The 25,851-nt window shown below is 43.7% G+C and overlaps 1 long non-coding RNA gene across 1 annotated transcript; it reads left to right on the plus strand.

Moving 5' to 3' along the window:
• Positions 1-435: 435 nt before the first annotated feature.
• Positions 436-19,707, plus strand: LOC132776815 (uncharacterized). The gene is made up of 3 exons (XR_010909951.1): positions 436-625; positions 4,753-4,817; positions 18,790-19,707. It is a non-coding gene; the product is annotated as an uncharacterized lncRNA (long non-coding RNA).
• Positions 19,708-25,851: the final 6,144 nt, after the last annotated feature.

Raw genomic sequence — 25,851 nt, forward strand, 5'->3', positions numbered from 1 at the left:
CATGGGCCAACTTGGGCCCTCCAGGAATTTTAGACCTCAACTCCCACAATTCCTAACAGCCTCAGGCTCTTTCCTTTCCCCCCTCAGCCACTTTAGCTTTGAACTGGATTATATGGTAGACTAGGCATGGGCCAACTTGGGCCCTCCAGGAGTTATGGACTTCAACTCCCACCATTCCTAACAGCCTCAGGTTCCTTCCTTTCCCCCCTCAGCTGCTTAAGCACTTGAGGCTGTTAGGAATGGTGGGAGTTGAAGTCCAAAATCCCCCGAGGGCCCAAGTTGGCCCATGCATGAACTATCTCGACCTACTAATTTGCATATGGTTTCTGACTGGAGGACCTAAGTTTGCCCATGCCGCCTCTACCCTTTTTTCCTTAATGGATGTGCATGTGTGTGACCCCTTGCCTAATTTTACCTTCTTGTTTAGCAGATTCCTCCTGAGTGCCAGTCCTGAGAATATTCTCTCTTCCAAGTCTTTGGTTGGTTATAAGGATGGGCAAGCAAGGAGGCGAGGGAGGCCTCATCCACACTGAGTGACCATTGAATGCACACAGTATTGAAGAAAGTCACTTCTCTATGCAGATGATTACAGAGGAAACCCTGGAACCAATTTGAGACCCGGATGGTGAGGGGAAAAATGTTCTGTTCCTGGGTTGAAAGTGTTATTTCCTGTTTAATTGTGCGGTACTTACTTTGAAAGTAGTGCTTATTCTCCAGAAACTTCGTTTTTGTGGCTGCCACAAAGTATGTTGAATTGGTTGAGATTCTAAGAGATATTCATTGAAAAACTATAGCAACATATCCTGCAGGATCTCCCCTAAAAACAAAGCTGTTGCAGTTTAATACACTTTTCCCCATGCTTTTATGGTAGAACCAATGAGGAAACGACACTGATAACCCAGGAACAAACTTCGTGTTACATTGTGTTGTCTAACCTTAACCTATACTTTCCTTTTGCTTTCTCCAATTCACCTTAATCCATGGAGGGAGAGAAGAGACATGTGGTGTGGATGGAGGGTTTCCTTTCCCCTTAAACCAGTGGTTTTCAACCTTCCTAATGCCAAGACCCCTTAATACACTTCCTTATGTTGTGGTGACCCCCAACCATACAATTATTTTTGTTGCTACTTGATAACTGTAATTTTGCTACTGTTATGAATCATGTAAATATCTGATGTACAGAATGTGTTTTCATTCACTGGACCAAAATGGGCACAAATACCCCAAATGCCCAAATTTGAATACTGGTGGGATTGGAGGATTTATTTTGTCATTTGGGAGTTGTAGTTGCTGGGATTTATAGTTCACATACAGTCAAAGAGCATTCTGAGCTCCACCAACAATGGAATTGAGGCAGACTTGATATGCAGAACTCCCATGACCAACAGAAAATGCCGGAAGGGTTTGGTGGGTATTGATCTTGAGTTTGGGAGTTGTAGTTCACCTACATCCAGAGAGCACTGTGGACTCAAACAATGATAGATCTGGACCAAACTTGGCACGAATACTAAATATACCCAAATGTGAAGATTGGTGGAGTTTGGAGAAAATAAATCTTGATATTTGGGAGTTGTAGTTGCTGGGATTTATAGTTCACCTACAGTCAAAGAGGATTCTGAACCCTAGATAGAATTGGGACAAACTTTCCACACAGAACCTCCATAACCAAAATATAATGTTGTGTTTTCTGATGGTCTTTGGCGACCCCTCTGACACTCCCTCGTGACCCCACAGGGGTCCCGACCTTCAGGTTGAGAGTCACAACCCACAGGTTGAGAAACGCCTCCTTAAACAAATTCCATTGAGTTCCATGGTTAAACCCTTGTGCTGGCTGAACTGCTCAACCGAAAGGTTGGAGGTTCGAATCCAGAGAGCAGGATTGTAAAACACCAACCATCCGGGCGTCCCCTAGGTAACTTCCTTGCAGTAGGTCAATTCTCTCACACCAGAAGCTGCAAGTCGCTCTTGACACGGGAAAAAGGGACCTCCATGTTTCCAATTGTGCGCCAGGCCCCTCTTCTCCCCTCTACCCAAAACCCCTTCGTTTGCTCCAGACGCGGCCTGGAAATTAAACGCAGGCGCCCCAGGCAAGGTGGCCGGATGGAGGGAGGCAGGCTGGGAAGGACCCAGGCCGCTTTAATGAGGAAAGGGAGCCGGCCCTTGGGCGGAAACCAGGCTCTTGGGGATCTCCCAAAACTGGTAGAGAAACCGTGTGTCAAACTGCATCCATTCTACAGCAGGCATGGGCAAACTTGGGCCCTCCAGGTGTTTTGGACTTCAAATTTCCACAATTTCTAACAGCCATTGCTTCCTGCCTGGAATTCCTCTGTTTTCTGAGTGTTGTTCTTTCTTTATCATCCTGATTTTAGATTTTTTAAAATACTGCTAGCCAGTTTTTATATATTTTCTGGGTTCTTCCTTTCTGTTGAAATTGATAGGAATCAGGAGCAGTTAGGGTCAAAAACAGCCTTCCCTTGGGGGTGATTCCACAAAAATATAGCAAGAGTGCCAGAAGCACAGTTCATAAACAGCAGTGTAGACAGCAAGGGTTCGTCTCCATTCAACAGGATGGAACAGGATTGCAGGAGCCACAACTTCATAGGTGTGTGTGTGTGTGTGTGTGTGAGGAGCGATTTGAGAAACTGCAAGTCGCTTCTGGTGTGCAAGAACTGGCCATCTGCCAGGACGTTGCCCAGGGGACGTCAGGATGTTTTACCATCCTTGTGGGAAGCTACTCTCATCTTCCCACATGTGAAGCTGGAGCTGACAGAGGGAGCTCATCCACGCTCTTCCTAGATTCGAACTTCCAACCTGTCGGTCTTCTGTCCTGCGGACACAAGGGTTTATTTAACCCACTGCGCCACCAGGGGCTCCAACTTCAAAGGCTCAAAATATATGTTTATTGAAGTCAAAAGAAATCCATTCTGGATAGAAAAGGTTCTTGGAGCTAACTAGCTTAATAAGCTATCGTCTAAGAAAAGAAAAAGAGGGTAAAATAAAGAAATATCCATGCAGCTACATCTGGCCTGGAGGAAGGCAAGATGCGTCCCCACTCAAGGAAAACAAAGGAAGAGAGAGAGAGGCCAAAATGGAGAATGAACACATGGACAAAACAGGGCAATCAAAAGACTCTTAAAGAGGAAGATACCTCATCCCTCACAGATATCACATTGCTAAGTATTCAAAAAGGGAGGAGACAAAGCCCCTTCTGATATAGGCAAGCATGGGACTTTGGGGAAGGAATCCCTCACTCTATTATAACTAGGCTAACTACTCGTTGAGGGCTGGAGACTTGTGCAGTCCAGGATGAAACCCAACATGCTTGTGGATTTCTATGGCTTCTATAAAGCCACTGAATCCAAATAAATACTACAAATGCTGTTAGGGAATCTGAGCTGTTAGGCTCAAAAATAATCATTAGCTGGGATGATTTCACCATAAATATAGCAAAGTGTCAGAAGTAAACTTCATAACTAGCATAAATTTACATGTGATGAGCTGGGATAAGCTTCTATTCTGTCGGATGGCACAGGATTGCAGAGTCAGAACTTGAGGTTCAAAAGTATTTATTGAAGTAAAAGAAATGCATTCTTGACAGAAAAGGTCTTGGAGGGAAGTAGCTTACTAAGGCCCCTTCCACACAGCTGAATAAAATCCCACATTTTCTACTTTGAATGGAATATATGGCAGTGTGGACTCAGATAACCCAGTTCAAAGCAGATATTTTGGGATTTTCTGCCTTGATATTATGGGTTATTTGGTTGTGTGGAAGGGCCCTTGATATCATCTTCTAAAGAGGTAAAAAGGTAAAAGTCCAAGCAGGTACATTTTGCCTAGAGAGAGGCAAAATGTGCATCCTCAAAGGTAGAAAGAAAAGCAGAAAAGACTGGACACATGGTGAATGGCCACATGGCTAGCCCAGGGAAATAAAAATGCCTTTAAAAAGGAAGTTCATTCACAAAATTCCATTCCTACATCATTAAAAATGAGGAGACAGTATGAAAACACTCTTAAATCAGGACAATAAGTAAGGAACAACACTCAGAAAACTGGGGAATACCAGACAGGAAATAATGAGGGCCAGCTAATACCTCCCAACAAAGGATTCCCCCAGGCAGGAAGCAGCCAGGCTTTGAAGCTCAAGGTTATTCAATGCTAATCAAGCTGGCCAATTGCAAATTCATACTTGCCTCAAGCAGATAGGAATCTGTTAGGAATTATGGGAGTTGAAGTCCAAAACACCTGGAGGGCCGAAGTTTGCCCATACTTGCTTTATGGTATTTAGGTCTATTTCACTTGTATCACATCTTTAACAGGAATACTTTATTCTGTAGCTCCTTAACCATGAGGGCCTGGAAACACAGACATCAGCCTCTGACAGGACATTTACACCATAGAATTAATGCAGTCTGGCACGACTTTAACTGCATTAACTCAATGCTCTGAAGTCATGGGAGTTGTAGGTTTACAAGCTCTTTAGCCTTCTCTGCCAAAGTAGTTCTGGCAACTCATCAAACTAGGAGGCTTGCAGGATTCCATAGCATTGAGCCATAGTAGTTAAATGGTGCCAAACTACATTAGATTTACAGTGTGAATCTACTTCTATTTTCCAAAGTGTAGATCAGCCACTGAAGTGGAGAATAAGATCCAGGTCTCTAAGCCTTTCTAGGACATAAGAAACCTTGGGGGTGGAGTCCTGAAGTGCAATTGGTGTTTTTTTAATTTGACTTGGCCTGGTTTCTCCCCCTGCAGTTTGGGTAGGTTGGAGTCAAGTTTTGGGACTTCCAGACCAACATCTCCTCTTCCTGGGAAGCCAGGTAAGTCTACATTATCTGAGCTGATGAAAAGAAAGAAATGTCTTGAAATTAAGTTTCTGGATTTTCTAAATGCTGTGTTTCTAAACCCAAAGAAAGGTCCTGGATGGATAAATCTCCTCCTTCTCCTCCTCTTCCTCCTCTTCTTCTTCCTCCTGCTCCTGTTCCTCTTCCTCCTCCTCTGCCTAAGGTGCCTTATATAATCTCCTCCTCTTCTTCCATCTCCTCCTCCTCTGCCTCCTCCTCTTCCTCCTCCTCCTCCTCTTCCTTCTCTTCCTCCTCCTCCTTCTCTTTCTCTTCTTCCTCCTCCGTTTCCTCCTCCTGCTCCTCTTCCTCTTCCTCCTCCTCTGCCTAAGATGCCTTATATCATCTCCTCCTTTTCTTTTTCCTTCTCCTCCTCCTCCTCCTCTTCTTTCTCCTCCTCCTCTTCCTCTTTTTTCTCCTCCGTTTCCTCCTGCTGCTCCTCTTCCTCTTCCTCCTCCTCTGCCTAAGGTGCCTTAGATCATCTTCTCCTCTTCCTCTTCTTCCTACTCTGCCTCCTCCTCCTCTTCCTCCTCCTTTTGTCCTCCTCCTCTTCTTCCTCCTCCTTCCTCCTCCTCTTCTTCTTCCTCCTCTTCCTCCTCCTATTTTTCCTTCTCCTTTTCTTCTTCCTCCTCCTTTTCCACCTCCTCTTCCTCCTCCTCCTTGCCATTAATACTGTTACTGTTATTATTCACTGCTACTATCACTCTTCTCAACATATTTTGATTCTTAAGGATAGTTCTTCCTTTCCTGGATGTTTTCCCCGTGTTTAAAAAGTATAGCTCAGTTGTTTTCAGGGCAGTGTTCTGGTCTGAGCATTGGAAACCCGGGTTCACATGCCTGTTTGGCCATGGGAAGCCACTGGGTGACTCTGGGCAAACCACATTCTCCTTGTTTCAGAGGAAGGCAAAGGCAACTTCCTCTCTGAACAAATCTTGCCAGCAAAACCCCCTCGTTGGTTCGCCTTCGGGGGCCCGCCATAAATCGGAGAGGACGCAACAACAAAGGGTCGCCATAAACACCTTGAAAGTTCACAACAACAATAGCAAGTCGCCTTTGACCAGCACTATCCGTGGCCAGCAGAGGGCACAAAAGGCGACTTAGATGCGTGTGGAAGATCTTGCTCATGTGAATACTTCTCATCCAAGCGGGATTGGGATGTGTTTTGGGTGAAAGTATTCCTAATGATCTTTGTCTGTAACGTGATCTGAGGGTCAGGTTTACCGAAGCAAAGTAAGGACAGGCGGAAGAGCTTGGGGACAACACCAAGACAAAGTGCTTGCACATCCTGTACAAATCAGATGTTTAGTAGTATTTTGATTGCATCGATAAAATGCCATTAGAGGGTCGAGTTTAAAGGACCTTTCTCTTTCAGCCTGTCTACTTCTAGAACACACTCTGCTCAGGAACTTTTGGAAAACTATGATCTTTGGAAAGGAATGACATTGTTAGAAATCATAGCCTTTTGGAAAAATGATGTCACAACCTTTTGGGAAATGGAAATCTCCATAACCTTTTGGAAAATGGCATTCACCACTATTTTGGGAAAATCAGGAATCTCACTGAGAAGAGTTAAAAACTCATTTGAGTCAACCTTCTCCTTAGTGGTAAATATCCACTAGTATTCATGCAAGGCAATTAGGTTCCTCAGCTGTTAAACTGATGTACCTAGATGTCTCTTTGAACTGTTAGGGACAAAGATATGTACAAACACACACACACACACAGTAGAGTTTCAGAAATGTTCTTTCAGTTGTCCCCAAATTATCTACTCTCTCTTAAAACATCTTGGTTTAAATAATGTTCTCAAGAGATAAAAGTAAGGTAGACTTCTTTAAAAGTAACATAGTTGGTTTACTCACAAACTTCATGTATTCAGCATACAGGTACTTTGCATATCAATCCAGTTACAGATAGGATTTGAAGCAGTTTATTTGTGAAGATAACACAGGGTATCTTTCTTAAAATCAGTCAAAAGTCTAAATCATCTCTCTATTCTGAGAGTCTAATTAATAGAGTCTCTGTTTTCTTAAGTCCAATGCAGTCTGCCTGTACTGGCATCTGAAAGCATACCGTTTCTAGAATGGAATCTGAGTCCTGAACAGTCCACTGGCTAGGGTTGCTCAGAGTTACAACTGGAGACTTGTGTGAATCTATTCCTCCTATTTGTGGACCCAGCCATTGACTCAACTGCCAAATGGCAAGTCCCACTGCTTCACTATGTGTGCTGGAGATGAGACTATCAACAGGATCCAGAACTCTCAATTCTCAGCAGGAAATCTACTTGCATTGTGCAAGGTGAAAACATGGAAGAGCAACATGATGCCCAAAGGAACCCAACAATTTCTGGTCATCTCTAAAGACAAAAAATGGAGGGCTAGGAAGTCATTGTCTGGGTGGGTTCTGGAGTAACTTAGCTACTATTTCCCTTTTCTCCAGCCATATGGTGACTTATGGACATTATAAACCACATTGGGGTTGTTCCTATTTTTGTTATTGTTGCTATTTGTCTTCAAGTTGCCTCCAGCTTATGTAGGCCTTCTCATAGGGTTTTCTTGGCAAGATTTATTCAGAGGACTTTGGGCATTGCTTTCTTCCAAGACTTAGGGAGCCTGACTTGTCCAAAACCACCCAGTGGATTTCCAGGACTGCCCACCCAGGGATTCAAATCCAGGTCTTGCCCTTGCCTACCAGCTGTATAAGAGAAACAGAAAACAAGGACCTTCTTTGAATGAAAGTGGGTCCTTTCTATACCGGTTGCCATAAAGTCCTTGCCAGGGTGCCCAAAACCACCTCCTGAAGGCAAGCTAGCCTGGCATCACCTGTGTACAGGGCTGGCTTAACCATTTAGAGCAAGATAAGTCTGTATTTAGGGCATCAACGGAAGAGAGACAATACCGAAATTTTCCACTGCCAGATTTACCATGGACCACATGGTGTAAAATTGTAAATGGCACAGCTGATAGATTCCACAAAAAGCAGCTCCCACAATGAAATACAGTGGAAGTATACAAAATGAATACTATTTTCCATCTTACTGTAAGTTTAGGTTCATTTCAAAATAATTAAATTTTATTTGATGGTTTATTATTGCTCCCCCCCCATTAGACATATAGGGGGGCACCAATATTTTCTAAGTTCTTAGGGCCTCTCAAGGTTTATGTGTGTGTGTGTGTTTGTGAAAAGGGATGCCCCCCACACTGTGGCTCAAAGTAACCTCCCTCCTCCACCCTTCCCTCCCTTTTTTCTTCCTTCCTTCCTTCTTTCTTTCATTCATTCATTCATTCTTCCTTTTATCCTCCCCTCCCTCCTCCACTCCTCCTTCCTTCCTATCTTCTCCCTCCCTTCATTCCTTTATCTGTCCATCCCTTTTCCCTCCCTTCTCCCTCTTTTCCTTCCCTCACTCCCCCTCTCCTCTCTCTTCTTCCTTCTTTTCTCGCTCCCTTCCCCCTCTATATTTTTCTTCCCTCCTTCCCTCCCTCCCTCTCCCTTTTCTCCCTCCCTCTCTCCTTCCCTTCTCTCTCTCTTTCCTCCTTCCTTCCTTCTTTTCCCCCTCCTCCCCATCCTTCTTTGTCTTTTCTTTCTCTCCTCTCCTTTCTCCTCCTTTTCTCCCCCTCCCTCTCTCCTTCCTTCCTCTCTCTCTTTCCTTCTTTCTTTTCCTCCCCCTCCCCCTCTTGTCTTCTTCCCTCTTTTCCTTCCCTCCTTCCTTTTCTCTTCCTTGCTTCCATCCTTCCCTCTTTCCGTCCTTTCTGCCTTCCTTCCCTACTTCCCTCCCTCCCTTCTTTCCCCCGCCTCCCTCCCTTCTTCCTCCCTCTTTTTCTTCCTTCCCTCCTTCCTTTTCTCCCCCCTCCTTCCCATCTCCTCTCTTTCCTCCCTTCCTCCCTGCTTCCTTCCCTCCTTTCCTTTCTCCCTTCTTTCCCCTTTCCTTCCTTCCTTCCTTCCTTCCTTCCTTCCTTCCTTATTCTTTCCTTCCTTCTTTTTCCCCTCCTCCCTCCCTCCTTTCCTTCTTTCTCCATCTTTCAATCTTTTCCTTCCCTCCTTCCCTTTCTCTCCCTTGTCACCCTCCTCCCTCTCTCATCCCATTTCCCTCCCTTCCTCCTTCCTTTCCTCCTACCCTCTTTCCCTCCCTCTTTTTTCCTTCCTCTCTCTTTCCTTCCTTCCTTCTTTCCCCCCTCCCTTCTTCCTCTCTCCCTCATTCCTTCCTCCTCCCTTCCCTCCCTCCTTCCCCTTGGCTCCCATCTGTCGCCGCTCGCCTTCCCGGGCCTCCTGCTCGCCCTCCGGCCGCCCAGCTTGTCTGGGTCCCGCAATATTTACAGCTGGGCGCCGGGGTCCCACCCCCCGCGTGACTTTTCGCTGGAAATGCCAGGCCCGGCCTGCCCACTCCGGTTGCGGCTCTATTAATCATCTCCGCCAGGACTGCCACCAGGCAAAGGGGGGCCTCCTCGCCTCGCCTTTCCAGTTTATACAGAACAGGATCATTTACATAAAGTCCTTAAGGCAAATAACTGTTGGGGCTCTAATTTATATCTGATCGAAAATTAGCCGTCATTATGCGCTCCATTAGCAGCGTCTTTAATGTGCTTCTAAGCACCATTTGTCAAGCGGCTTGTTAATATCCTTCAAGTCTTTAAAGTTGAGAGCTCATTAAAGAGGGGCGCCCGGTTATTGATGTCATTTAGATGAGTTTGGAAGAGCAAGTGCGCCAGGCCTGGAATGGACAACCTGCCAGAACAAGGCCAGGAAGAGGAGAGAGAGAGAGAGAGAGAGAGAGAGAAAGGCTGGCTCCTGACAAAGGAGAGGAGAAAGAGGGGCTGGGTGGAAGGAGACAGGAGACTGGAGTGAGGAACCACACAGGTCTCTTGGCAGGGCTACTAGAACACAAGGCCAGGCACCCAAATAGCTGCCTCTTAGAGTCCCTGCATTCTTTCTCCAGACACCACCTGAATGACCATGGCTCAATGCTATGGAATATTGGGAACTGCCATTTTACAAGGTCTCTGGCCTTCTCTGGCCTGGTCAAACTACCAATCCCAAAACCCCACACAGCACTGAGCCATGGTATCTCAAAGTGGTATCAAACTACATTAATTCTACCATGTAGATCATTGGTTCTCAACCTTCCTAATGCCACAACCCCTTAATACATTCCCTCACGTTGTGGTGACCCCTAACCATACAATTATTTTTGTTGCTACTTCATAGCTGTCATTTTGTTACTGCTATGAATCATCATGCAAATATCTGAGATGCAGGATGTATTGTCATTCACTGGACCAAATTTGGCACAAATACCCCAAATGCCCAAATTTGAATACTGGTGGGATTGGAGGATTGATTTTGTCATTTGGGAGTCGTAGTTGCTGGAATTTATAGTTCACCTAAAGTCAAAGAGCATTCTGAGCTCCACCAACAATAGAATTGAGGCAGACTTGGTATACAGAACTCCATGACCAATGAGAAATGCTGGAAGGGTTTGGTGGGTATTGAGTTTGGGAGTTGTAGTTCACCTACATCCAGAGAGAACTGTGGACTCAAAATATGATAGATCAGGACCAAACTTGGCACAAATACTCAATATACCCAAATATGAACACTGGTGGAATTTGGGGGAAATAGACCTTGATGTTTGGGAGTTGTAGTTGCTGGGATTTATAGTTCACCTACAATCAAAGAGCACTCTGAACCCCATCAATGATAGAACTGGTCTAAACTTCCCATACATAACCCCAATGACTTGAAGAGACTCGCTGACATGAGCCTCCTTCCAGACTTGCACGCTCTCCCTCACCCACACATGCACACCATGCTGCCATGAATGGAGCATGCCTGCTCTCCCCTCCCCACTTGGAGTCTCAGAAACAGCCCTTCCCTTGGCTGAGAGGCCAGCTAAGAAGCCAGCCAATCACAGTGGAGGAAGGCTTTTGGTGGAAGGATTCATGGTCTGTTTCCAAAAAGGAAGAGAAGGACAGGAGGAGAGATCTTCAGTCTTCTCTGTCAAAGGAGTTCCTAAGACAATCAGAAATATGTTTTCTGATGGTCTTTGGCGACCCCCTTGAAACCCCCTCATAACCTCCTCAGGGGTCCTGACCCTCAGGTTGAGAAATGCTGCTGAAGAATGAATGCAGTGCCATGGCTCAGTGCTATGGATTCTTGGAAACTGTAATTTTATAAGCTCTTTGGGTTTCTCTTGCCAAATAACCAATTCTCTTGCCAAATAACCAATTCTGGGACTCCACAGCATTGAGCCATGGTAGTTCAAAGGGGTATCAAACGGCATTAATTCTACCATCTAGATGCCCCCTTGATTGTCAGGAGTCAAATGCTACACAACAGCCCACAGAATCCAAGAAAGAGATGCCTATACAAGTAGATGGCTTTTATTGATTTAACTGGGGGAGGGGGAACCTGAGCTCTTTCAGCCCATGGTCTATATTCCAATGGCCTTCTCCAAGGGCAATATGCAATCTAAGCGCAGGAATTTCTGGAGCTGAAAATCTCCTTCCATTTACTTTCTTTCCTTTGTTGGTGCAGTAAATGGAAGGAGATTTTCAGCTCCAGAGATTTCTGCTGTTAGATTTCAAATTGCACCTGAAGGAGGCCATTGGAATATATACCATAGGCTGAAAGGTACTGTTCTTGCCCCCCCCCCTCCCAAAATAAAAGTCACCTACTGAACACTTGGAGATATATCTCCCAACATTTGTTCTTTTTTTGTGGTTGCTTCGCATGTTACAGGACAAAGCTGGGAAAGCTTTAACTCACAGAGGCCATGCCCTGACAAAGAAGCAGGTTTTCCAAGATCTGTGGCAAGCAGATCCTCTCTGTTAGTGATGCCTTTCACTGCTAATAAACTCCTCTAAAGTGAATCTAGTAATACTACTATAAATCCCCTGAAAGGCTAAGGGCAACCCTACCCAAGCTGATATTAGCATCAGATATCCCTCCAATCTTGTTACCACCCTTACTCCATGCTACTCCCAAAGCAATTAATACTTTGGCAAAGGTTTAAATAACCTAGAAGCAAAGCTTTCCAAGCATTTCTTGGTGGTGACACATTTTTTTTAGACATGAATCATTTCACAACACAGTAATTCAGATTTACTAGCAAATGAGAGATTAAACCAACATGGGCAAACTTTGACCCTCCAGGTGTTTTGGACTTCAACTCCCACAATTCCTAACAGCCTACCGGAATTGTGGGAGTTGAAGTCCAAAACACCTGGAGGGCTGAAGTTGGTCCATGCCTGGGTTCAACCAAGCTCTTATAAGAAATACAACACACAGTGTAGAAAACTCTGACTTAGAGATCCCAAAATCCAGTCTGACCTTGGAAGTTATAGGATCAGGCCTGGTTAGCACTTGGACAGAAGACCTCCAACAAATGTCGGGTGATCAAGGCTTTATTTCAGAGGCAAAACCATTTCTAAGTATTCCTCTCCTAAGAAAAACCTAGGAAATCCATGGGGTCTTCATAAGTGACTTGGAATCACCTACACAAGTGGCTATAGATCTCTGTCACAGGAGCTTCCAATCTAAGGATACATTCACACCTGGATTTAATGTGGCTTGACACTACTGGAACTGCAATGCTTCATTGCTATGGAATTCCGGGGGTGCTATGAACTCTTCAGCCACCTCTGCCAAAGAGGATTGGTGCCTCACCAAAGTACAACTCCCAGAATTCAATAACATTGTGCCATTTATTTATTTATTTATTTACAGTATTTATATTCCACCCTTCTCACCTGAAGGGGATTCAGGGTGGATTACAATGTATATATACATGGCAAACATTCAATGCCATAGACACACAACATATTTAGACAGACACACAGAGGCTATTCAACATTCCAGCTTTTTCATGAGGGTACTCTGGCCACCAGGGGAGCTGTCATTTTATTGTCCATTTGTGACACTGATGAAGTACTTCCTCATTCTTTGTATGCTTGCAGGATATTTTTATGGCATCATAAATTAGCCTTCCCGCATAAATAGTACCTAAATTTCGTAGTTCACAGACGCAACTGTCTTTCGGGCTGCAAAGGTTGACAGCAAGTTACACAAATTGGTCAGAAGCTCACTCTGACCCGATCTGGCTTCCAGATCATGACCTTTTGGTCAGTAGTGATCTTAATGCAGCTGACTCCCAGCCAGCGGTGCCACAGTCCCTACAATGTGGATCAACCCTGGAATGCTATAAAGGTAAACAGAGGAAGTACCAAGCCAAGAGAGCTATAGCACAGGTCTAAGAATTCTATTTTCTCCCATCCCAGTGAAAAGTCTAGTTGATAGAGGCCTTAAGACCCCCTCCCCCTTTTTTTTCTCTGGTTGCCAAATCTCTTTTTGGGAAACTTCACCCTTCCATTAGTGGAAGGGGAAGTAGGGATGTATTTTTGTGGAGGGGAGTCAAGCACTCTTAGCACAGTTTGACTAAGGTACAGTAATCCCACTTAATTATGTACATATCATTACATTACCTATCAACCATGCCATCAGAAGAGCATCAAGGGCAATAAATTATCCTTGTTATTTATCTTAAGAAAACATCGATCCTGCCATCTTTTCTCCCCGCCTTCTGCTGGAGGATATTATGTCAGTGAAAGGTAATAATAAAAGAAACCTCATTAGGCCGTGTATGAAGTTGGAGTGGAGGGCAACAAGGCTTTTCCAGTGGCTCAGAGAGAAATTGGGAGGAGGCGGGGGAGAGAAAGGAAGAGATAGTGGAACCTCTTCCTCTCGCTATTGTCAGGGAAAACTACCCCAAAATATAGCAGAGCATCCAAAATACATACAGGATACTTATTGTTGCACATTCAGCTCACAGCCAGCATAATGTGAAGTGCCTATGATGTGGCTGTAAATAATTTAGAGCTTAGGCAGGCAAAGATGCAAAGTCCAATTTTAAAAAGTCACAAAAGGTTTATTTACAATAATGATAACTATCTACATTAGTTCATTAAAAAAACTGGGTCTGAGCTACTCTAACACCCATCTCTTCTAAGGTTTCTATCATGATGCCAGGGCTCTGCCTTATTCAGGTAGAGATGAACCAAACTCCCAGTTTGTGTTAAACAATTTAATTAAAGCAGCACTTACTTTCTGGCTGTTTTAATAGTCCAAACATTTTATCTTGCAAGCCTCTCAAAACAAACACAAACAGAACTTCTGTGGGTGAGAAAAGTATTCAGGTAGAGATGAACCAAACAAACTCCCACTTCGAATGAAACAGTTAAATTAAAGCAGCACTTACTTTATGGCTGTTTTAATGGTCCAAAATATAAAACATAAAGATAGCACTTAGCCACAGAATATAAAACAAAAACTGAGTGCAAACACTGTTGCAGGTTCAAGATAACACCGTAGTCAAACGTTCCAGTCCAGTGGTCAAATGCTGAGAGTTTATTGAGCACGTCCAGGGATCAAGAATCTATACTGTAATCAGAAGCCAGTCCAGAGATTCTAGGGTTTCAAGAATACAGGAGACAGGTCAGGATACTGAAAATCCACAAACCTGGGGATAAACCAGCAGCATCTACCACCAAAAAAAGCTAAATTAAAGCCTCACAGTAGAAAAGTATCCATTCTACACAACCACTCAGAATGAGAGTAGAAACACTGAAGAGAGAAGAAATTAGATACATTCCAACTGTCATACAGGAGACATGAGGGAAGGGAAACCCCCAGCCTATTCTAAGCTAACTAAACTGTTCCTCATTGAGGTCTGGAGACTTGGGCAGTGTGGGGTTGAACCCCAACAGCAATAAGGAATCATGGGTGTATTGGAGGAAGGGATTACATCCTAGATCTCCCAAGAGGTAGCTTTAAGGGCAGACCAAAATAGGACAAGATCCCACCTCAAATTAGGTTTGGCCTTTGCCTGAGGTGTATCAGCTCTCTTAAGGAGGCAGCCATACTTTGTAAGGAAAACATCATGTTCTCCACTCAGTGGCTGAAGCTCTTTCTCAAATTAACTCAAATCAATGCAAAGCCACTTCCCCTTCCACCCAATGGGAAATTGCATGGGAATTGAGCAATAGGCGTGGATAAATAAGTTCATTGTGACCTACCTGACTGCAGGAAGGGAAAATGCCATTTCTTTTGCCCATGACAAGGGAATCAGTGACACTTTTCGACCTGCAATTGCACTCCCTTTTCCTGTGGAAACGCGACTAAAACTTGATTTTGTCATTTGGGAGTTGTAGTTGCTGGGATTTATAGTTCACCTACAATCAAAGAGCATTCGGAACTTCACCAATGATGGAATTGAACCAAACTTGGCACATAGAACTCCCATGACCAACAGAAAATACTGGAAGGGTTTGGTGGGCATTGACCTTGAGTTTTGGAGTTGTAGTTCACCTGCATGCAGAGAGCACTGTGGACTCAAACAATGATAGATCTGGACCAAACTTGGCATGAATCCTCAATATGCCCAAATGTGAACACTGGTAGAGTTTGGAGAAAATAGACCTTGACATTTGGGAGTTGTATGCAGGATGTATTTTCATTCACTAGACGGATTTGGGCACAGTATGCCCATATTTGAATACTGGTGGGGTTGGAGGAGGGGGGGGGGGTGGAGAGAGATGATTGATTTTGTCATTTGGGAGTTGTAGTTGCTGAGATTTATAGTTCACCTACAATCAAAGAACATTCTGAACCCTACCAATGATATAATTGGGCCAAACTTCCCCATGACACACAGAAAATACTGTTTTCTGGTGATCTTTGGCGACACCTCTGACACCCCCTCGTGAATCCCCCCAGGAGTTCTGACCCCCAGATTGAGAGAAACGCTGATACAGAGTGATGCAGTCAAAAGGTGTCCTGAGTATATAAAAAGTCAAGATCAAAGTTCGCTTTTGTCGGGGAGGGGGGAATATTTCCAAGCCGCGGATAGTTGAATCAGTGGATGGAGGACCCGTGGATACGGAGGTCCGACTCAACCAGAAGGCAGAGAAGCAGGTGGCGACCCTGAGACCTTGGGGAGACCCTGAGAAGTGGGAGAGACCCCGAGAAGTGGGAGACCCCCCCTCAAAAAATGTTTGGTTTTCCCCTGACATTAAGTCCAGAATTAGGCTTGTAGTCAGGATTTTGATTGGGGGGGGGGGGGGGTCAGGATTTACCCTAGCAAACCATTTGCATCATTATCCCAATACCCCCATGCATATGGGATATGCACCAGTATTCTCTGGGTTGTGTAAACATCACCCTGCCCTCCAAGGGGGTTCCAGGATTCTTTCATCTTCAATACCGCTTAGAGAAAGTGCATGAAATGGCCTGTGCCTGAAATGGTCTGTGGCCACCTGGCTTCCCAGGAGTCCTGGGGAGACCCTTTCCCTCCTCCTTGCTGCTGCCTCCTGCTCCCTGCCGCCTGAGGCTCTGTTTCCAACCCACCCCCTGTTTCTCCTCGCCAGCCCTTGGGCTCCTGCCTTTGCTTGACCCCGGCGCTCATCTGTCAGCCAGGCGCTGCTGGGCCGGAGATTGCCATCCTCTTTAGCATCCTAATCACCCGCGTGATTGCTTTCGCCCGGAGGAATCTCGCCAAAGGGAGCCACCGCTTGAGAGGAGACGGAGGAGGGAGGGAGGGAAGGGCCCTTCACATGATGGAGAGGATGGAAGCGAAGAGGGATTATTTCGCCCTCTTTTTCCTTTGCTGCATCCACGCGCTGCCTGAGCCCGCTTTGCAGGACTGAGAAAGAAAGTCGGGGAAAGAGGAAACAAAATAAGACCACGGGATTTTTTGGGGGGAGGAGTCCCCGGTGGCACAGTGGGTTAAAGCGCAGAGCTGCTGAACTTCTTGACTGAAAGGTCGCAGGTTCGAATCCGCTGTTCGGCCCAGCTTCTGCCAACCTAGCAGTTCGAAAACATGGAAATATGAGTAGATCACTAGGTAACACTTCTGTGGGAAGATATGGGCACTCCATGCAGTCATGCCGGCCACATGACCTTAGAAGTGTCAACAGACAGCGCCAGCTCTTCGGCTTAGAAATGGAGATGAGCACCAACCCCCAAATGTAAGTAGATCACTAGGTACCGCTCTGGTGGGAAGCTAAGGGCATTCCATGCAGTCATTTTGGCAACATGACCTTAGAGATGTCAACGGACAACACCGGCTCTTCAGCTTAGAAATTCAGATAAGCACCAACCCCCAAACATGAGTAGATCACTAGGTACAGCTCTGGCGGGAAGCTAAGGGCACTCCATGCAGTCATGCTGGCCACATGACCTTGGAGGTGTCTATGGACAACACTGGCTCTTCCACTTAAAAATGGAGATGAGCACCAACCCCCAGAGTTGGAGATGACTGGACTTAATGTCAGGGGACAACCTTTACCTTTAATGTCACAAACACATGGTTCATGTTGCTGTCATTTAATAATAGGGGACCCAACAGAAAATACTTAAGGCCATCCAGTCTAACTCTCTTCACCATGGAATGAAAATGTAATCTGAGCCCTCCTGACAAAGACCCATCCAGCCATAGATATAGATATGATTCACACACAGAGAGATATAGTATCATAGATTTGAAAGGGACCCCTAAAGAAGGACTATGATATGTTGCATATTCCAGAGTAAGCAAACCAGACAATCTCCACATCAGCACTGACAAAGAAACAGCAAGAAATACTGTTTACCCACAGGCATAAAGAAATTACATATATTAGAAACCAACATTTCTCATTACTTTATTTTCCAGATCACCAGACTGGGCCACAGCAACGCGTGGCAGGGGACACGTAGTATAATCTTAGAATCCTAGAGTTGGAAGAGTCCTCGTGGGCCATCCAGTCCAACTCCTGCCAAGAAGCACAAAAATTGCATTCAAAGCACACCTGACAGATGGCCATCCAGCCTCTGTTTAAAATCCTCCAAAGAAGGAGCCTCCATCACACTCCAGAGCAGAGGGTTCCACTGCTGAACAGCTCTCACAGTTAGGAAGTTCTTCCCAACATTCAGGTGGAATCTCATTTCCTGTAGTTTGAAACCATTGTTCTATATCCTAGTCTCCAGGGCAGTAGAAAACAAGCTTGCTCCCTTCTCCCTATGACTTTCCCTCACATATTTATACATGGCTATCATGTCTCCTCTCAGCCTTCTTTTCTTCAGGCTAAACATGCCCAGCTCTTTTAGTTGCTCCTCACAGGCCTTGTTCTCCAGGCCTTGATCATTTTTGTTGCCCTCCTCTGGATACATTCCAGCTTGTCTATTCGGGTACTACACAAATCCTGTTAGGCTATTGGACTTCTCCAGTGTGTAGGAGCCATATCAGGCCTTCTTGGATGGTTGAATTATGTATATTTCAGAACTATCTATTAGGATGAAAATGCTATCAAAAGATCAGAATATTGTTACAAATTTATTTATTCATTCAGTTTACAGTATCCTGAGTACTCAGCAGATTGCAATCAGGTTTTAATGAATTAGTAGTGCCTCTTTACTATAAATAAGTTTGTTCTACAGTATTCCAAGAGTTTTACCTCCAGGTTAGGTGCACAGACTTGCAACTTCAGCTCCTTAATGATATGACTGAGTTTTAACCTGGGGCCGTCTGCACTGAAGATATGTACTCAGTCACTGAACTTTTCCGCCCTCAATAATGTTACATCTCCAGACATTTCCCTTTCAAAGGGCTTGAAGTAAGAGCTAATGATCTCCACCAAAGGTCTAGGACAACCACGGTCAGTTGGCAGATAAATGTCACCAAGGCAGTTTGTTTTAAGATGGCATGTTTTATGACTGTTTTGTGGAAGTTCCATATTTCAACCGAATGAAGCATCGTTGGGAAGATCATAATGTTCTTTGCACTCCTTGCACTTAAGGTTTTCTTAAATATTATGTGTAACCCTTGCAGTCTAAAATTTTTAAAAAGAAGCTTCAGTTTTGTGTCTTGATGTTTCAGGTGCTAGTTCTACTACTGATTTTCTTTTGTTTTTATTTTTATATCTAGGTATTTCACTGAAGGAAAAAGAATATCACATGCGACCAGCCATGGCTTTTATATCTGGGTGTTCAATGGTGATACAACCGGGTTTAAGGTGCAGTGAACCATTCCAAGTGTCATTTTATACTACAGCCCAAATGGGAGTAATTGCTACTTGCTCTTCAGATTTTTTTTTTCAGTGTCAGGAGTGACTTGAGAAACTGCAAGTCACTTCTAGTGTTAGAGAATTGGCCATCGGCAAGGATGTTACCCAGGGGATGCCCAGATGTTTTGCCATTCTGTGGTAGGCTTTTCTCATGTCCCCGCATGAGAAGCTGGAGCTAACAGATAGGAGCTCACCCTGCTCCCTGGATTCGAACCACCGACCTTTTGATCAGCAGTCCTGCTGGCACAAGGGTTTAACCCGTTGCGCCACCGAGTGCTCCACTTTTCAGATGGCATATGTATAGATTAGGCAACTGATCTCTGAGTAGTGACAATACATAACCATTACTTGCTCAGAATGCGAAGGAACCAATAGGCTAAGCTGTCCCTCATAATTAATATAATTCACATGATGCCAGAATTTTGTATAATGCCAGGGAATATTCCAAATGGAGAGCTTGTGGTGCATCAAGGCAAACTTAGAGGAAGTTGCAGATATTTAATTTTTGTAACTGTGGGTTTCTTCTCCCATGAAGGCAGGAAGCGAAAGGATTGTACCAGTTTTCAGATTCTGTGGCATTTTCATTTGTCATTGTGCAGACAACCAATAGCACAATGTAAATCATTGGGGGCTGTTGATCATCTGTATTCAGCTGACGCTGCACCAACTATCAGTAAAGGTTGACTAGATGCTTGGTGATGCAAGAAGGACAAAGTGGTATCAAATTCTTACTTTATATAACCAAGTAATGTAACCAATAAATGTACATTGGTCATCTACTTCAGAGTATATTGATTGCTTACAACTATATATACCACATTTCACCTTTTCCTGTTTTAGGGGATCCAAAAATGGGGTGGACCTTAAAGTCTATGTCGTTTTTTGGTGTGTGTGTGTTTTAAAAAACTACCTTATTTTGAGAGAGGAAGAGGAAGAAGGGAAGAAGGAAGGACCTGAGCTCCAAATGGCTCTGACTTTTGGGGTTTTTTTTCTGGTACAAACCCTGCTTTGTGCTGAAATAATGTGATACTGGAAAGACCTGGGTCTTCCTAAAAGACCTGGGTCTAATCCAGTATGGCCGTTGTGTGGACTGTCCCCTCAGAAGTTCTGGAATTTCTCAGGAGGCTGTCCGTACAGCCCTCTTGTGTTTTCTGGGCTGAATCAGCCCAGAATACCGGAGAGGGCTCTAGCCCCTCCACCAAACCCCTTAAAATGGGGGGGGGGGGGGAGTAAAATAATTTACCCAGCCACCATTAAACTGGTGCTGAGCTCTCTTGGCATGTAGAAATGATGCACCAGGAAAAGGGGGGAGGAGGAAAATAGTTCCTGCCCCCCTTCTCCTGGCATGTCATTGCTATGCACCAGGAGAGCTCTGGCACCAGTTTAATGGTGGCTGGGTGTTATTCCCCCCCCCCCCCCATTTTAAGGGGTTTTGGGGAGGGGGGTATGAGTGTCTCCCTGTCCTCCCCGAGGGTTCCGGGAGGGCATGTGGACAACCCCTCCCCAGAAAAGAATGTACTTTCTGAGGTGTGGGTGGACTTGAGCCCGGGCACAATCGCATTTTTAAAAGGGCTGTGTGGAACTTCCCCTAGAGACGTGTTCCCTATAGGAATCTCAAGGTCTTCCAGTGTGATTCGGTGGTTAAATTTTGTCAGAAATTTATAATCAAATATGTGAATAATGAAATCTGCAAAAGTCAAACATACAATGTGGAGGGCCAACTGTACATATAATTATGACTATATTGCACATCTTAAGTTTATAAAACATAGAATTATAAAAACCAATGTTCTATAAAACAATGTGAAGGCAGACCTCTCCTATCTCAAAGAGATTAAGTCTTTTTCTGTTAATTTACGATAGAAATGCTATATGACATTAAATCATGCTTAACAACCCAAATCTTAGTTAGTCCTGACTCGGCCTGGAGAGACATGATTTTATGCTTTGTGAATGAAGTATACATGGTGTTGGCTTTGCTTTGATGGGCTAAGTTGAGATGGATGTTGAAGCTGCCCTTTACTTTTGGATTTTTGTTCCACGACTATTCTCTTTCAACTTCCTTTTGCACCAACATATTGTAAGAAGAAACAGAGTGAAGAAGACCTTTTGCTTTGATGCTCATCTTGTACATTCAGTTTGTAAAAATAATGCACTTTTTGAAGTTGTAAGTAGCAGCTGGCGTATGATAACATTTGGATGTTATGCTACCACTATGGAAAAATAATTGAAGACCATCATCCTGTGATGTCCAAGTGTTCAATAGTCTGTTGTATGCGCTGTTTGACATGTAACTACTTGTTCACTGAGGTATACACAACTATTTAGAGAAAGTCATGGCTGGATGGCCGAAGGAAGGAGGCACCAGAATTTGTTAAGTAATCGGATCAAATTTTGCCATAGTCACTGCTGAATGTTTTTATGTTGAATGTCTTTATATTGAATGTTTTATATTGTGTATAAACTATTTTAAATTGTAAGTCGCTTGGAGCACTTTGGTGGAGAGCGACTAATTAAGAAATAAAGTGATGATGATGATGATGAAGTCCAGAGACCTCCTTCAACTACAACTCCCCTGATTCCATAGTACTGAGCCATGGCAGTTAAAGTGGTGTCAAAATGCATTAATTCTAGAGTAGCTGCACATTTGAAAGCCCCTGGAAATTAGTATCTGGAAAAGTAAGCTTTCTGAGAATTGGAGAGCAGGAATGCTTCCTGAGCCTTGTGAGTTTGTGGTAACTACCATATTTAATTGCATAAGAGCTGCACTCCCCCATTTTAATTAAATAAAGGAGGTGTGACTATTATGTGGTGAATTTTTTTTTCACCGACGGTAATTTTGTAGCTGCAATGGGCACAGGCATGTGTACAAGTGAGGCCTCACCCATCCACATGCTTGCCTCTTGGAGCTATAGTGCTTTCCTTGGGTGTGACTAGTATGCAAGAAACACGAATTTTTGTGCTCAAAAATGGGGTGTGATATGTGCAGTGGTGTTTATTATGTCAGCAAATACAGTATATATAATGTCAGAAACATTACAATGCCAGAGTATAAAGAGGAGTTTGTGGACTTGTGTAAGATGGGGAATCCTGTCAGCCCTCATCTACATGGCCAGTTGTCAGGGAAGTTGGAGATCAGGGAAGCATCTGGAGGGCCATAACTTCTCTCCTGTATTTGGATCCTGTTTGGAGTTCACTTCTCTCGTTCTTCTGGAAGTCCTTGGATATGACTATGAGTAACACAATGTCTTCCTAACTTATATTTTTTACACGGTTTACACCTAGCTTTTCTCACTTTCATGCCTTCCAGATGTGCTGGATTACAGTTTCGTTCACCACAGCCAGTATGGCCATGGATAGGATGGGCGTTGCTCATCTGGAGGGCATCAAGTTGACAGAACAGACATCTGTATTGCTGTGAAATACACCTGGGTTACTGTGATCCAGAGTATTTTATTCTGAAGAAAGAAAGAGAACACAAAAAGAGAGACAGCTAACAGCTCACTGATCTTTTGTTCATAAAACAATTATAGATCTACTTGAACAGTGGAGAGTGCTCAGGCAAAGATATATGTTCCTCTAGAGATTCTTTCATACCGCTTTCCTGTAAAGCATCTTTGACTCACATCAGTTTTTGCTACAGCTGTTCTAATTCTGTCTGCTTAAATGCAACTAGTAGCTATTTGATGCCCTTTTTATGAAATGGAATCTCCGGGTGAAGACAGGCACTAAACACAAGTCGTCAGAGCCGTTGATGTCTCATTTTGGTAATAAAGATTGCCATGGTTCCCAGCATTGTTTTATATTCATAAGGAGCCGCCTTGTCAAAACAATAAATAAAAATAAATCTTTTGACTTGGTAATATTATCGTCGTGTGCTTGTTCATTTACATCATAACGTCAATAAAGTTCACATAAGTAAAAAGTTAGTCACATTATATGCTCAACAAGAAAAAGCTAATAAATGCTTGCAATAGACTTGCTTTTCACATGTCAGACTATCTTGAGGCAAAGCAGTTGTGATGATATGCAGTTTTTGGTAGCAGTTATTTAATCCTCATTTTACACCATAATGGTCAGTTGCCACAGAGGTTAAAAGGAAACCATGACACTTTGTTGGATGGGGTTGCACTCTCCCTTAAGACACAGGTTTGCAGCTTGGGAGTTCTCCTGGACTCAAAGCTGAGCCTGGAACCCCAGGTTTTGGCAGTGGTTAGAGGAGCTTTCACACAATTAATGCTTGTGCACCAGTTGCATCCATACCTTGGGAAGTCAGACTTGGCCACAATAGTCCATGCTCTGGTTACATCCCGAATAGACAACTGCAACACATTCTATGTGGGGTTGCCTTTGAAGACTGTTTGGAAGCAGCCAGATTGCTCACTGGACCAGCATACAGGGAGAATACAACCCCTCTGATATGTCAGCTCTACCAGCTGCCAGTCTGCTATTGAGCACAATTCGAAGTGCTGGCTTTAGCCTATAAAGCCTTATATGGTTCTGGTCCAGGTTACCTGTCTGAATGCATCTCCTGCTATGAACCTGCTCTCAGTCCCGCCTCCTTTGCAGGCATGATTGCTGGGGACAAGAGGCAGGGCCTTCTCAGTAGTGGCCCCCTGACTATGGAACTCGTAACCTGGTGATATTGGATCAACCCCCTCTCTCCTGGCCTTCAGAAAGAGAGTGAAAATGTGGCTTTGGGATCAAGCCTTCAGAGAAGTAAAATAGAAGGATATGGAATATGTACAATGACTACTGGAATGGCCCCAGATTATGATTGTGGATGGCATGGTTTTGATAATGGTTGTAAATTTTAAAACTGTTTTAATATGTATTAATTTTAATCTTAATTTAAATGTTTATTTTAATTGTATGTTTTTAAGGCATTATTGAATAGTTGCCTATGTCTAAAGCCACCTTGAGTCCCTTTCAGGATTGAGAAGGACAGGGTATAAATATGGCAAATAAATACATAACTTTAGAAGTAGAACATTGTGTGATAACATGATGGTTTTCCTTTTTAGAGGAGAGATAAGTCTCTTAAAAAAAACATCATTTTAGAAGAGTGGTGATTATTGTGCCAGAATGATTTCCCATACCAAGACATTCCTACCAGTTGTTAACTGGTACTCCAGGCTGGTATAGAATGTAGCTACCCATTTGTGGGGATGAAGTCCCTACATAAGTGGGCCCATTGCAAATTTCATGTTGCTATGGATCTATTCTCTTATGTATTTTATTTAAAACATGCAACTAGCTAATCTGAAGATCAGTATAGCCCTTGGCTAGATCTTCAACTCATGCTCCACTTTGTATTTTGCAAAGGGGACCTTTGCAGAACTTGTAGCTGTCCTCATGGCATACAGTTGCCTCTGACATTTTTTCCTAAAGATCCAGAGGGCATAATATTACTTTCAGGAACTTAGCTTATCCATAAAAGTTTAATTAGATCCTGCTTATCCAAAGGAGGCTGTAATTTATTGGTATGGATATGATTTACAATGAATACAAAGGGAAGGTGAATGAGATAATGAAGCTATCACCAATTCTCATTAGAAAAAATGAAATGTCAAGCATAAATATTAGGCATACGTCACTGTAGCAACTTGAAACAAGTTATTCAAAATGCAACCCTTATTCAAAGTATGTTTTGGTGCTCAATAATATGGGCTTAGCTTATGTACATTATATTGTAAAATACCTTGCACAAATAGAAACAAAACCTTACACATGGGTTGTTGTGAGTTTTCCGGGCTGTATGGCCATGTTCCAGAAGCATTGTTTCCTGATGTTTCACCTGAATTTATGGCAGGCATCCCTAGAGGTTCTGAGGTTTGTTGGAAACTGGGAAAATTGGATTTATATATCTGTGGAATTAAAATAGACAAGTTCTTTTACCCACCCTGGACATTCCACAGATATATAAACCCCATTTTCCTAGTTTCCAACAAACCTTACGGATGCCTGCCATAGATGCAGTGAAACGTTAGAAAATAATGGTTCTGGATCATGGCCATACAGCCTAGAAAACTCACAACAACTCAGTGATTCCAGCCATGAAAGCCTTCGATAATACACCTTACACATGGTTTGAAACATTAAATCAGTGGTGGGCAACATGACCAGTATTCTGCATCCTGGGCTGCTGACACAATACCTGACCATGTTAGACAATTGCGATGGTTTCCAGTGGGATATTATGCAAGTTGTTCTTTTGAGCAATGCTCCCAATGCACAATGGGGAACCATACAAGATGTCCCACTGCACAACAATACGGCACCATGAAAAGCATTGGCATTTTTTCAGCCAGGCACAGGACAACTGACTTTCCATGATCTTCCACCTACTATTAATAGTGCTCCATGACTTTGCTGTTGTCAATTTGAACCTCCCTGATACTGCTGTTATATTTGGGCAGCCTGTGCTTCACTGTTTCACTTAATGATTGTTGCACAACTGCCATGTTGCTTCTTCCACTTGTGCAATAGTCATGATAGCACAATTATGAAAATATTCTGGGAATATTATTGTTGCACAAAACTGCAGTTATAAGCTGCAAGCATAAATTGGCTTAGTAAAGTTAAAGGTTTCCCCCTGACATTAAGTCCAGTCATGTCTGACTCTGGAGGTTGGTGCTCATCTCCATTTCTAAGCCAAAGAGCTGGTGTTGTCCGTAGACACCTCCAAGGTCATGTGGGCAGCATGACTGCATGGAGCGCTGTTACCTTCCAGCCGGAGCAGTATTTACTCTTTTCGAACTGCTAGGTTGGCAGAAACTGGGGCTAACAGTGGGAGCTCACGCCATTCCCCGGATTCGAACCTGTGATCTTTTGGTTAGCTAGTTCAGCAGCTCAGTGGTTTGCTGATAGATACATAAGTATAAGACATTTGTTTGTTTCTAACCTTCTGAGCTGCCCTAGCA

This window comes from Anolis sagrei, chromosome 5, assembly GCF_037176765.1.
Source record: "Anolis sagrei isolate rAnoSag1 chromosome 5, rAnoSag1.mat, whole genome shotgun sequence".
In the NCBI taxonomy this organism is placed as follows: domain Eukaryota; kingdom Metazoa; phylum Chordata; class Lepidosauria; order Squamata; family Dactyloidae; genus Anolis; species Anolis sagrei.